Below are 14,853 nucleotides of genomic sequence, written 5' to 3'. Positions count from 1 at the left end.
GGCAGTTGTAGCTCATCTGAATAATGGTTTTGTTCTTAAGTGAGCTAACAGCAGCGCCAAATTATGAAGCAGGAGAGCATGTAAGAGTTTAATTTGTAAGTTTATGAGGGGGTACGAAACCAGCTCATCTGTAGGAACACATAGATGAAAGACAAAACTGGCCGATCTAATAATCATGTTCCAGAGTAAAATGTTTGGGGACTGTAATAGTTAGAAAATTACAGGAATCTCTCTAGGTTTCCATGAAACTGAAGCTGCTTTGGAGAAGGAAAATATTTGTTTGTACTGTATAGTCTGCAAAAAGGAAAGGATATTGCAATTACGATTAACAGGTAACCTTTTAGAGTGAACAAGCAAGTAAGAGGTTAATTTTCATTTTTCAGATACTAATGATTATTTCTAGACTTACTAGCTCACTAGAAACTAGTTGCAAAAAATGTCAAAAAATGTTCCTATGCCTTATTAAGGCAAATAAGCATAATTTATATAACTAAGACAAATCTGGCAAAAAGTACTAACTGTGCTAAATGTACTAAATTTTTATTAGCTTTAGTTATCATGTTATAGTTGAAATTCCTCTTTTTCTCCAAGTCTTTTATCCCACACGTAGGAGCATGGCCTTTCATGTATGTGTTCAGCCTCCTGGTCTGTACTTATCCGTTGCCGAAGCTGCATGTTTGGTTGGAAAGTCTGGTTTAACGGTAGTATGCTTTGGGGTTGTGAAGGTCTCCAAATGTGTTCTAGTCATCTTTTCGAAAAGTAACTTTGGAATATTATGCTGTGTTTGTTCATTTCTTAAAATGAGGCTATATTATTTTTAATTTTGCTGTAATTACAGTGTGTGAACAAATATTTAGGGAGATGGTAGGTGTCCCATATGTCCTAAGCCTTTCCTCCAGTAGTCCAGGTCCTGTGGTCACCATCAGCCACAGACTGTCCCTCCAGCAGGTGCGCGAGGGAGTTCCTTGTCCATCCGTTGGTAGTGGAGCAGGTGACCTGCATGAGCCCATGCTGCCATCTCCTGTATCCTCTCCCTTTCCTTTCCATGTTTTTGGATGCAGACCTGTAATGCCGGTAAGCCCTAGTTTCTGTTCCCTACTGATTCCTACTCAGGTTAGCTGAGACAAGAGGTGCTCAGCCCATCAGAAAAACATGCACTTTCTGTCAGCTCTGCCACCTGTCATGAACTTTTTGTTTGCCCTTGTAAGAATATGTGGAATATTGTTCTTGAAAGGTTTGGTACAGTTTATCCTGATGTTATTTTGTGGCTAAGTATCACATGTTCCTATATGTTATGGATTTTCCAGATAGATGAAGAGTTTTTAAATGTGATGAAAGAGCCAAACACCTCTGAAGTTTGGGAAGCATCAATCCTCCATCTGCCCCCAACCTCAGGCTGGCAGTGTCTCATTGCAATACAAGCGCTCTTCTAAATATAGAGATAGCTAATTGCTTCCTGTATTTTCAAAAAAACTTTAACATTGGGGAATTCACTCGTGTTGCTTTACAGCTCTGTCCAGCTGGCAGCACCTTCACTTGAACCGCAACGACAGCAGGTAATTGTAACAGAACAGTCCCTGTCAAAACAAGGAGGATTTACTATGCTGGTGGATAATGAAATGGAACAACTCATGCAAGCAATAAAGAAAAAGCGCTGCCAGAAAGACGGAAAGGCATATTCAGACCTTTGAAGACTATAAAAGCAATACAGTAGAAGAGTGAGCTGTTGAGTGTATTACTGCTCAGCATCTCAGGACAAAAGGAGAGCTGCGTTCACAAGCAGCATCTGTAGGCTTGCTTCGCGTCTGGGGAGTGCTTGCTGAGCAACTGTGATGATCATTCCCAGCATCATTAGCACCTCCTGTATCAAATCCCATACTGGGAACTCCTCTGTTCCAGTATGCTGGCAGTTTCTGAGACCAGCCCACACCAAACAATTTAGAAAATGGTGTAAGAAACAACTATGAAATATATTGTCTGTAGTCTTCCTAAATCCTAACAGTTAAAAGAGAGTTTTTGCTGTTGCCTTTAGCATTAGTGTTTTTCAATGTTTATGTGGTTTGCCTCTTTTACTCTCTTCTCACAGTTTATACAAATGTCTACCCTTTTTTGGAATTCTGTTTTGTTGGGCATAGTGATGTGTACTAGAGAGGAACTCCATCAGCTCATTATGCCTCGCGTGCAAAAATCTGTCCTAGATGTGTTTGTTTTCTATTTTACTGACACTGTCCTAGTGCTGTTTTATGTAAAAGAGTAAATAAGGAACACCCATCTATCTACTGTACGTTAATCATTATTTTATATATAATACTTCTATACTTTTGTAATACTGCCCAAACAGTACACCGGTCAGTGCTATTGCAGCACTATACTGGAAGGATGCTCAAGCCAGTCTTAGCTCTCACAGCTGCTGCCTGCAGCTCGGAGGTAGCAGCTCCGAGTACAGCTCGGGCTGCCAAAGCCACCCAAGAAGCAGTCAGCACAAAGCCAGATCTGCACTGCTGCACTTACAGTAGCAATTGCAGCTCTGTCACAGTCGTCATTGTGGGTATACCTTGATCTTTCCAGTCCTTCCCCCTGCAGCACGTTTGTCACCTAATTCAGAGCCCATTTATTAGCAGTTATCTTTCTTTCCGAGGACATGTTTGCTGTATGTTTATGTACACTTCTTTTTTCAAGGAACATGCAAAGACTAATGTCTTGGGTGTTCTAGAAATACTGCAGATAAAATATAAAGTTACATATACATGGGTAGAAAGGCCTATCCTTTCACTTCATTACTCTCGGTATCTTTTCCCTCTGGTAAACTGCAGTGTTTTTTTCAAACTGTGCTCTGCCAAGGACTTTCCAGTGGCAATAGACACATCCTTAGATAACAGCAGGAGCAGATTACTGTAGCATTGCACGAGGAAAGAGGTGAAGGCAGCCCAGTTCCTTACCCTCTGAGCTTTCCTGTCCCTGCTCTCGCTGGAGTTTCTATTTTTATTTCTGCCCCTGGGACTGAGAAGCAAAACCAAGGGTTGTGTCTCTCTTTTTGCAGTTGCACAATAACATTTCCAATAGGGTCCTCTTGTGGACCGAATTCTTATCTGAGATTTGGTGTCAGGGGCATTATATATTATATTATTTGCTATGTAATGACAGTAATTTTTAATATTAATTGCATTTTCTATTTCCTGGCATTCAGGAGTCAGAAAGTACCAGAAGAATCAAGAAAAGGGAGAAAAAACTCTTATTTTTCTGTGGGCCACAAGCTAACTTTTATTTAAAAGTTCATGCTATACATATATTCTCATGTGTTTAGCTGAGGCAGCCTACATTTATTACAGAGACAGTGTCACCACTAAAATCTTTACAGTTTTGCCTTTGAGAGAAGACAAGATTACCATACTATTCCTTAGGTGTTCTCTTTCCTTAACTGAGAGAATGCTTTCTGTATATTAATTACCCACAAAAGCGTTTATATAGATTTTAACTGTTGACAGTGATAATGTTTATAATGTTTGCATATGATTAATTGCACTTTGGCAATGTGTATATAATGGGATACGAGTCACAGTCAATAATATTTCACTATTTGAAGCACATTTCACAAAAATAATTGCTTTCTGTATTTGTGTGTGGGTCTAACTAAGTGAACAATCTCAAAGCATAGGGCAAAGTCAAACAGAGGACCTTCAGCTGTGTCTGGAAGACACCACTGAAGAAAATAATCTGTATTTCTCCATTCTCCTTGGATGAGAGTAGATATGGAGTCTCTCTGTCCTTTAGTCTCTTCATTTTGTAGCCCTGCTCCCTTTCTTTGCACTGTCTCTTGTTGCTCCTTCTCTCCTGCTGGCATCAGTGTTATGTAGCTCTGTTGGGTGCAGCAAGAAGGATGATACATACATTAATGTAGATATATACAAGTTATAAATTGGACAAAGGGTACTTTCACATGCCATCACTTGGAAGTTTTAGTTCGCTCCTGGTAGCTGTTTTCAGATGAGACAAGGATATGGTTTAAAGGCATAATTTTTCTTCTTTTTTCTGCAGCACTTCATATAATTCAATAAAGCTAAGAGTTTGTTTTATTTAGTGTCAAAAAGTGCTGTATTTTAAAATGAATCTAACTTAGACGTTGAGGAGTCTCCAAAGGCGACTCCCTGGAGTGGAAGCACATGATGGAGAATGTTTGCAGAGCATTCGGCCAGTAGCTGTGTGCCCTCAGCACTCACAGATTAAATGCCTACACGGCCTTTTGGTTGCTGTTGCATTATTGATGTGGAATGTGGTGAAAAAACCTGCCAGAAATGTGCAGAGCAAAGGTTTCTAGAAAAACACTGCTTTCTTGTTGTGTGACTTGTATATTTGCTTGAAGATGCTTTCACAAGTGTCTCTTAATGAGAAGAAAATACAACTATGACATGAACCAGTCATCTGTCAGGCTGGCAGTATGGACAGTCAAAAAGTAATATAATTTAGATATGGGGTATAAATGCCTGGCAACAGTGAGTTTAGATTGACAGCATGCATTAATTTGCCTGCAGTCTTTTCTGTACCAGTTCCTTCTACATCATATCTGAGATTGACACCATATAACCTTTCTCATGGTTGCAACAGTCAATATTCTTGTGTTAAAATTAAGAATTCCTAAATAAAGGAGAAAAGGAAGCCTTGAAGTGCACAGGAGCTTCTACCTGTCAAAAAGACTGCATACAAAGCATTTTGATCCACAGGAAAAGAATTTCGCAAATCAGTCCACATCTTCTGCACTGTTTAAACAGCCAGCTGTATTGGGTTTGTGTGGCAAGGTTTTGGTAGTGGGGGGGCTACAGGTGTGGCTTCTGTGAGAAGCTGCTTGAAGCTTCCCCTGTGTCTGAAAGACCCAATGCCAGCCGGCTCCAAGATGGACCCGCTGCTGGCCAAGGCTGAGCCCATCAGAGACGGTGGTAGGACCTCTGGGATAACGTATTTAAGAAGGGGGAACAGCAATTGCAGCCGGAGAGAGGAATGAGAATATGTGAGAGAAGCAACTCTGCAGACACCAAGGTCAGTGAAGAAGGAGGGGGAGGAGGTGCTCCAGGTGCCGGAGCAGAGATTCCCCTACAGCCCGTGGTGAAGACCATGGTGAGGCAGGCTGTCCCCCTGCAGCCCATGGAGGTCCATGGTGGAGCAGATATCCACCTGCAGCCCATGGAGGTCCATGGTGGAGCAGATATCCACCTGCAGCCCATGCAGGACCCCACGCCGGAGCAGGTGGATGTGCCCGAAGGAGGCTCTGAGCCCATGGAGAGCCCGTGCTGGAGCAGGCTCCTGGCAGGACTTGTGGACCCATGGAGAGAGGAGCCCACGATGGAGCACGTTTGCTGGCAGGACTTGTGACCCTGTGGGGGACCCATGCTGGAGCAGTCTGTTCCTGAAGGACTGCACCCTGTGGAAAGGACCCACGCTGGAGCAGTTCATGAAGAACTGCAGCCCATGGGAAGGACCCATGTTGGAGAAGTTTGTGGAGGACTGTCTCCCGTGGGAGGGGAGACGCTGGAGCAGGGGAAGAGTATGAGGAGGAAGGAGCGGCAGAGACAACATGTGATGAACTGACCGCAACCCCCATTCCCCGTCCCTCTGTGCCAGTCGGGGGCAGGAGGTAGAGAAATTGGGAGTGAAGGTGAGCCCGGGAAGAAGGGAGGGGTGGGGGGAAGGTGTTTTAAGATTTAGTTTTTAGTTCTCATTTAGAGAGATTTGATTGGTAATAAATTAAGTTAATTTCCCCGAGTTGAGTCTGTTTTGCCCGTGAAGGTAGCTGCTGAGTGATCTCTCCCTGTCCTTATCTCAACCCACAAGCCTTTTGTCATATTTTTTTTCTCCCCTGTCCAGCTGAGGAGGGGGAGTGACAGAGCAGCTTGGTGGGCACCTGGCATCCAGCCAAGGTCAACCCACCACACCAGCTCGTCACTGAGCCATGGCAACAGGGGGAAGAAAGAGAGGACAGCCACTGTGAGCAGCCACAGCCCTGTGCTGCACAGCACCTCCATACAGGGCTTTGTTTTTCTTGCCCACTTCATGTGCCTCAAGTGAAGAAATAAAGTTTAGGCCCTTCCTGGGTCTGCAACCTGATAATCTCTCTTAGGAGTGCAGAAGAGTGTCGGGCACTGCGGGCGCTCTCTCTTCAAGATGCAAGTCGCAAACCGTAAAGTGTTTTCGCTGTCTTCCACAAGGCACCAGGAACTGACTTTCTGGAATGGGTCTGTGTTCAATAATGCACTTTTCTAGTTGAACTTCTAAATGAATATGCTCCAGCTGATGCACCCTCCAGGTTCACATGCAAAAAATGACTGATTATTTTGGAGAGGAAAAACTAAAAAAAAACCCAGAAAGAGTTAAATCTAAAAGTTAAAAAGAAAACTAAGAGATATATGGGACTGTCGTGGTTTAGCCCCAGCTGGCAACTAAGCACCACGCAGCCACTCGCTCACTCCCCCCCGGTGGGATGGGGGAGAGAATCGGAAGAGCAAAAGTAAGAAAACTCGAGGGTTGAGATAAAGAAAGTTTAATAGGTAAAGCAAAAGCCGTGCACGCAAGCAAAGCAAAGCAAGGAATTCATTCACCACTTCCCATGGGCAGGCAGGTGTTCAGCCATCTCCAGGAAAGCAGGGCTCCATCATGCGTAGTGGTTACTTGGGAAGACAAACGCCATCACTCCAAACGTCTCCCCTTCCCTCTTCCTCCCCAGCTTTACATACTGAGCATGATGTCATGTGGTATGGTATAACCCCCCGGCCAGCTTGGATCAACTATCCCGGCTGTGTCCCCTCCCAGCCCCTTCCGCACCTGGCAGAGCACGGGAAGCTGAAAAGTCCCTGACTAGTGCAGCAACAACTAAAACATCTCTGTATTATCAACACCGCCCTCAGCACAAATCCAAAACACAGCCCCACACCAGCCACTATAAAGAAAATTAACTCTATCCCAGCCGAAACCAGGACAGGGACTAAATGTTGAGCTCTATTACAGAACCAGTGATCTGGTACAGATCAGTCCCTTTTCTGAAAACAGAATTACCATTTCCCTAGTTTAACCCAAGTGATGTAGGAATAGGAATCTTCTATTTTCAAATTAGCCACTGAAGATGGAGAAATTCAGATGCTTATTTAAATAATGAAAGCAACAATACATGTGAGATATGGATTTATATATTGGCAGAGGTGACTACAAGTCACAGTCTTATTCCCCTGCATGTGGTAATATTTACATTGTGATCCATTTGTACTTTATTATTTCTGATGCTGGAATAGCCACTTAAGTCCCCTGCTATTTATTTTGTTCTGTAATTAGATGCCTATCTTGTTGTTGTTTATAAAAGTGCCAGTGCCTTCACATGAACTTGCAAACATATTGGTTGCCTTTGTAGAGGAAAAAACCTTCATATGAATATTTACGAGGACCAAAGGTACTGTGAATATCAAAGAAATTCCTGATTTTCAATTCAGACTTACACTTGGAAGCACACTTTGGCATTGTTCACCTGAGTCAAGCTAATATTTTTATTAAAATATCTTTGCTAAAGATATGAAAAAGATACATTTGTGAATCACAGTATTGCCAGGCAAGATATGAAGGTGAAGGCAAATAAAGTACAGTTTGATGGAGGGAAATTAAAAAACTAACAATGAAAGTGGCCCCGTTGTAGGTCCTACTCGTGTCACAAGCAAAGCTGGACTGACATGGTTGGCTGCTTTTTTAAAAAAGGCAGAGAGCAAAGCTGTTTTCAGTTCCACCAGCAACCCCAGTCAGCCTGGGCTTGTCTGGATCAAGTCACAAGAGAAAATGCTCTTTTATTTCAAGGATTTCCCAAGTACTGAGCACCTCTGAGCTGTTAACAGAGACTGTACAGGGGAATTACATGGTGGATGCTATAGGCTATTCAGTGCTTTCTAAAATGAAATTTGAAACATTTTTTGCTCTGTGTTGCATTAATAGGGATACTTTGCAAGTTGTCCCTATTAGTGAAATGACGTCAAAAGAAGTCTACTGCTGACAGCTATTGCCAGGAAGCTGATCAGATGGTACGAACAAACAAGAAATTTGGCCTTCTTACAATGTGAACACAAAGAAGGGAGGCCAGGGAGCTGTGTGTTTGATGAGATGTAAAAACCCAAGTTTGCTGAAGCCAGAAGCTGTATCAGAAATGAATTTAATTCATTTAATCTCAAGTATTCTATTTTCTCCATTTGTGTGTCTGCTGTAACCTATCATTACTCCCTATGAAGATGCTTGGTTGGGCTGTCTTCTGCTCCACTGCTGTCACAGGCTGTTTCCAGAGAGGAGAGGCATGGGGTTTTTCCCCAGGCTAATCCGAGGAGGGTGTTGGGTTGAACCCAGGTTCCACTGGGCAGCAGCAAGCAGCTTTTGGTAGCTGATTGAGACTGCGATGTCCCAGGAGCAGGGTCTGGGAATCTCTGCTAATACCGGAGAAACTGGATGCTGTGCACTCCAGAACCCGGTGACAGTTTTGTCCTGTCTATGAGCAAGACATACCTTGAAGACAGGGAAACTGAAGGGCTTTCCCACATGCTTATAAAGCAAAGGCATGGCTTGGTGAGTAACGTTAGGTGCAAAGTTTATAAAGCACTTTGGGTATTTACTATACGGTAAAAAGAAGTGGGAATTACAAGGCACAGAATAAAATGATCAAGAGTGATACACACTCAGAGGTAAGAAATGCTTTCCTGAAGAGTGCAGCTAAGCAATTAATAACACTCCCACACCCGTTATAAAATGTGCGTGCATTTTGGAATTTGAAGCAGGGCTCATTACAGCAGAAGACATTGTGCTCAGAATTGGCAGTACTAACAATTAGCACCTTAAAATGCTGTCAGTTCCTACTGATGGAAAGCAGACATTGATCCCCTCTGTTGTGGGTGTAAGGGATTTGTTACCTTGTAGCTTCATCTCTTTCTGTAATCTGGGCACTGTTCTTGCTCTGACTCAGATAAGGAAATCATGGCATATACCTTTCTCACATTTGAAGTAAATGGTTTAAGAGCTCCAATGCTAGTTTTAACTATATTCCAGAAATAATAGTCATTATTACACACCATTTGTGTTGCAGTAGCCCACAGAGACCTTCGCCCAGACTGGTCATGCTTGGGCTTTGTGCAGTATGAACACACGGTGACCAACAGCTCCTGCTCGAGGGAGGGTACCGTCCAGGAAGAAAGAAACCTGGGGAACTGTGTCACTGTGTCCTTCTGTCACTGACCGGTCATCCTGGAGGTTCGCACTTAATTGTCTGAGGCTCTGGCTTCACAGGGACTGCTGGTATGTCAGTATCACAGTTTTTTGGATTGCTTGCAGAAAAATATGCTCCTCTCCCTCCTCCTGGTGAGGTTCTGTATCTGACCTCTGTTGGTTTCTTATGTTTCGTGCTGCAGAATGGCCATTGTCCCAGGCAATGCTGCAGATCCCTTTCACAGCACCTACTTCATGCCATTTTATAACCCATCCCCTAATCTCTCTCATGTTTATTCCTTAAGATCAGAAAGGGAGATCCTTGCTGCTGAAGTGCAAGACGTGCAGGGACCACACCACACGTGATCTCTGAGGGGCAGTGTACATCATTCCAGATTCCTGTCAGGGTTTTGATACCTTCCCATCAGGACTTATTTCAAACCCTACATCAACTTTGAAGATGCTTTTAAGGAGCACAATTTATTGAATAATATTTTAAATAAGGAAAACCTGATTATGTTCTATAAATATTAATCTCAGAGTGTAATTGTACTCTATTATATTACAATAAGACTGCTGGTGTTGCAGCATTTTAAATAAGTGCTAGATGATTTAGTTTGTTCCTCGCTCTTCGTAGCAACAATCTTCAGCCTGAAACAAGATTGCAATTTGCTGATTAAAGAAGTATCACCTAATCAAGCAAGATTGAGGATTCTTTTTTTTTTACACTTTTTTCTTTTTATTTACTCTTACTAAATGTTTCATTTTTGGAACATCTTATGCCTTTTCTACTCTTGCTGTTTAATTGGCATTAATAAAATGTTCCTAACTGCGTTCACCCAGAAGGTATTGCATATCCAAGGCACATGATAAAGGTTTGGTTTGGAAGAGCTAGCTTTGAGAAACTACCCAGAATGGCAGCAGTCCCTCAGGATGAAATCTGTTCATGTGAATTCTGATGGAGTAATGTTTTGTATTGGTTTTACTGGATGCATATGTGACTAGTTGGGAGACTTTGGGGAAGGGGGCTGAGAGAAGTGGATTATATTTAGAGCTAATTCTGCATCAAAATGATCAGGAACAGCATATTGGAACTTATCTTTCGTAAAAATACCATGGTGTCATTCGATTGACAGGGGGCATCTGGCTCTTCTCTCCATTCATGGAGGAGGAGCTGCATGTGAGACATGAAGAGAAGGCAAATTCAATAGGATGAATAAGGCCACAGCGGTTTTTGCTGGAGTAAAATAATTGAGTTGAAGCTGGTATTTGCTTTCTTCAGTCCAAATGGAGCAGTGGTGGAATCCATGCCAAGAGATGTGTTTCTCATCACATCTCATTCAGTTTAGCATCTTATTAGTTGCAGTCAAATATTTTCATAACTCATGCCTGTGCTGTTAATGATCTTTTCTTCACACACAGCTGAAGTGAGAAATGAACCTACACCTACAATGCGAGTTCTTACTTTTGAGTAGATGCTCTTATAAACATTCATGCACCATTCTTTGCCCTGTGGCCCAAGCTGTTTTTCAGTCCTCACAGCTAAACCCTTCTTGAAAGCTAAAGACATATTATTTGGAAAAGATAAGTGGAACTGTCCCTGTGGAAGTGACTCATCTGGCTTGTTGGAATGGTGGCGTACCTGAGGCTTTTAATCTGCCTTTTTGCTGGGGCTTCTCATTATCTTTCCTTTCCCATTTCTCTCCCTTATATTCACCATCCTATATATGCCTTCTTTTATGATCAAATTGAAATTGCTCTAAGTACGGCAGAGCACTTCCCTCATAAGACATCATGTACCTTTTACATACCTTTCTTTAACAAGTGATCACTATGTGTCCACATGCACATGGACAATCTCACGGGAGGACCTTACCTTCAAGGTTTGACCCAGATGTGAGGGCAAGTGCAACCTAAACAAGTGGCAGGTAAATACCATAAAGCCATGTGCATAAGACTTAAAGTTGTTACCACTGCGGTTGCTTTTTAAATTTCTTAGTTTCAAATTTCTTGGGATAAAATGTCTTTATAGGTCTTTGCAGAACACCTGGCCTGACGGAGCCTTGTTTATGATAGCAGCTTAGTATGCGGCACACACTAATGAAGAAGGATCAGCACAAACATTTGTGCAAGCAAAATGAGAGTTGCACAGATACTCACAGGATGTGAAAATGCTGTGGATGGGCCTAGGAATATGCGACAAAGGTCATAGTCAATGTATTTTCTTTCCTTCTTTAAGGTCTTGCTAATATCTGTGTACCAAAATCTATTTTTTTTCTTATGGAATAGTTTGAATATCCCTTTACTAATAATCAAAACACTAGATTCTTATTTGAGGCATAGTCTGCACTGAAACCATGGGTATGAATGGAGAGGAGAACAGCAATAAACAGCCTAACTATAAATTAACAAGACGTAGTTGTCTGGCTGTAGCACTGACAAACCCAGCCCAGTGTAATTGTCTCTGGTGATACACGCCTTTTAGTTTTAATGAACAATGTTTAATCAGCCAAGTTATTTTAACTGTGAAAACTTTAAAATAAGAGAATTGAAAGCATCTTCACTGTTACTTACCACTGGCTTTCCAGCACATTGCTGTTAAAACTAGCTAATTTTAGGTCTATGATGGCAACCTGGTGGTGACATGGGAAGAGAGATTGCTTTCCTAGGGTCAATTATGCTTTAAAAAATCTTTATAATCAATGTAACAAGTGGGTGCAACTGCAGTATCACACATATATATTACAAAACACGTAGTAAATTAATGCATTTGAAAGTAGTTGTTTTGGTCTTTTGCTCAGGGAGATCTAAAGTGTCAACTAGTGGATAAATGTCCATTTTCTTTTAAGAGCAGTTTGTCATTTTCTCTTGGAATGAAAGATTTTCCCAAATTCAAGCACATTTCCTTGCTGCAGTTAAAACCGAGTGAACAAAACTGTATTTTTCAACTAATAAATCCTCTAAAAAGGAAATCTCATTAGTGTAATGAATACATTGAATGGTTGTTTGTTATACACAATTAATCTCCATTAATTGGAGTGGTGTGCTCACAGAAGAGGGATTGTTTATTTGACAGAATGATTTTTTTGTGGGGAGAAGACAACATTTCAGATAACTTGCCAAAATAACTTCATCTCTGGCTGATGGCACTAAGTTACTGCGGGCAGTGCAAATGAAAGCTGTCTGGAGAGCTGTGAAGGATTTCATGACACTGAATGACCATGTAATAAAACAGCAGGTGAAATTCAGTGCTGATGGGTAGAAAGCAGTGTAAATGGAGATTTTCTCCAAGCTTTACATGCAGAACAATGGGGTCTGACCTAGCTATTACTGCTCGGGAAAGAGCTTGGGCTGTAACAGGCAGTTTTATGAAAAGAGCAGTGTTCAGCAGCAGGCAAGAGGTAAAAAGAAAAGAGTCTGCCTGGAATTGCTGGCAGAGGAACAAAGAACAAAACAGAGTTCACCGTTGTGCTGCGGTGTAAATCCTTAGCTTGGCTGTCTGTTAATGCCAACCATTGCTGTGCTCTCCCCGGCTCAGAAAGCTACTCCGCTCCCTGACCACTGGTGGGACTGAGAGGCCTGCAGCCTCTGGGCTGCTGCGGGCCACATGCCGGTGGCCAGGACTGAAGTCGGTCGTGTGCATGGGCTCTGCTCAGCTGACAGGATTGTGCACAGGTCCAGGTCCAGGTGGACCTGCAGGCTACGGTTTCACTCACTGATACCTTCCTTACCGTGTGTACTTTGTGTGCTCACAGTCCCAATTACTTGCATTTAAACAGGCATGCCCGTCAAATGCAAATCAGACACAAATCAGCATGGATATCCCTGCATGAGCCCAAGGATCGAGCAGTGGGGTAATTCCCAGAGCCGAGGACCGACCACTGCTCCCTGCTGCGAGAGGCACTGACCTCGAAGCCCACCTCCTGCCTACCCCAGCCCACTCCTGTCAGTGTGCACGGTCACTGCCAGCTCCGGTTTGCCCATCGAGGAGGTATTTTGCAGAGTTTGGGATGTTAATATGCGGAGGTAAGGGGGAAGCGGGGCGTTACAGTTCCATCGAGAGCAGTGCCAGGGCGATGTCTAATCTTACAATCCACTTATGTCCCTAGGAAAAAAAAATTACCATCTCTGTCTTCCTCTATTTAATTTAGTGGCCTTCGTGGACAATTGCTCAGTCATAGAAAGATGAGTTTCAGAGACCAGAGCCCTGATACCACAAGCTTTACTGCTTTTGCAAGCACTGGAGTCTGACATATATGCAGCGGAATGGAGAAGGTACTAATTAATGTTTTTGCTATTGATTTTGCTTTTTCCTCTGCTGCTGGATCATTTTACTATCAGCTTTATGATTTCGTTCATAGATCTGCATAGTTTCTTTCTTTCATGTTAATTTTTCCTTGTTTGTGAGATGGAATTGATGCTGCTATTAGGGTTCTCTGCTGTTTGTTATCATCACAAGTGTAAGGAAGGCCTTGTTATCTTTTTAAAACTTGCATTATCATTTACTGTTGCAGTTAATTCTTAGGCATCCTGTATCAGTGTTGCTGCCTACTGTGAGGCCAACAAAATGCTAATGAAAAATGGGCCAATTTTACAGTGCTGCAATCGATATGCAATACTTCTTATATGTTAACCTTTACCATATGGATTTAATATCACATCTGATTTACACCTAATAAAACAAGAGTCTGCCTCTAGAGTCATTCTCTCTCTTTTTTTTTTTAGGATGGAGCATTTTCCTCTTCAGGTGTTACTGTACGTCACACTGGTCAAGGAGCCATCCTATGGCCTCACCCAGGTCCCCTTACCCAACTAATCTGACTTCAGCAAAAAACTTCCTGACTTCAGTTATCTGCCAGCTGCAGGCAAAACTGGATCCCTTGTTCCAAACTCTGCTTGCAGTCCCAATGGTTTAAACCTGGAGAAAAATGATCTACCTAAACAGAAGTGCTCTGGGCTTACTGGAGTAACCAGCGTGAACATTTGCCACACCATCTCTAGACTTCTCTGTAATGTTTTAACCAAACTCTTATACATTTCTGTCTGTGATAATCAGATTTAGTTTGCAACTTCCACAGCTAGAAGTGGGCATCCTGTTTTCCTGATTTGTAAGCGTGTTCAACCCTCCTAATTTCAGTGGGATCACGCAAGAGGTGATTCCAGGGCAAGTCTGGCCAGCTGGCCTTACTGCGAGCCTGCACGCCTCGATACTGCAGAAATGTTTTCCTGGAGCTTACTACGTAAGGAGCATGTCCCATGGCTGCTTCCTTGGAGACAGTGGTGCAGCTAAATGATGGAATATGTTTACAACCAGTTCATCCTGTTTCAAACCCTGGGTCTTTTTTAACAGATATTCTGTGTTTTTCCTCTTCAATGTTTTTATTTGTCTCTTTAGGTTGTAATACTTCAAATGTTGACTGCATTAAAAAGCTATGTAATGATTTTATTCTATTCGATTAATAAACATTTAACCCCAAGCCACCAGAGCTCTGGTAGCAGTGGAAGGGTACTTCAGAATGATGACGACACATGCATCACAAGATACATTCCTCCCTGATATGCCAGGGCCCTATTGCCCAAGTGGAGGATACTCCGGGGCCCTAGCAAAGGACATACCACAAGTCCTGACATCTGTATTTTTTC

The 14,853-nt window shown here is 42.5% G+C and overlaps 1 long non-coding RNA gene across 3 annotated transcripts in view; it reads left to right on the top strand.

Annotated features, from left to right (window-relative positions):
* The window catches only part of LOC140644855 (uncharacterized), a 38,828-nt gene extending 24,185 nt beyond the window's left edge, over positions 1–14,643 (top strand). Inside the window, exons 1-5 of one of the 3 annotated variants that reach the window (XR_012039837.1) lie at positions 8,364–9,300; positions 11,243–11,415; positions 12,990–13,236; positions 13,362–13,485; positions 13,936–14,643. This is a non-coding gene — a long non-coding RNA (uncharacterized lncRNA). Of the gene's footprint in view, positions 1–8,363; positions 9,301–11,242; positions 11,416–12,989; positions 13,237–13,361; positions 13,486–13,935 lie in introns of those variants that run through there. The other 2 variants (XR_012039840.1, XR_012039839.1) reach the window with 2 other exon arrangements.
* The last annotated feature ends 210 nt before the right edge of the window (positions 14,644–14,853 follow it).

This window comes from Ciconia boyciana, chromosome 1, assembly GCF_034638445.1.
Source record: "Ciconia boyciana chromosome 1, ASM3463844v1, whole genome shotgun sequence".
In the NCBI taxonomy this organism is placed as follows: domain Eukaryota; kingdom Metazoa; phylum Chordata; class Aves; order Ciconiiformes; family Ciconiidae; genus Ciconia; species Ciconia boyciana.
This window is presented reverse-complemented; position numbering and strand designations above follow the sequence as displayed.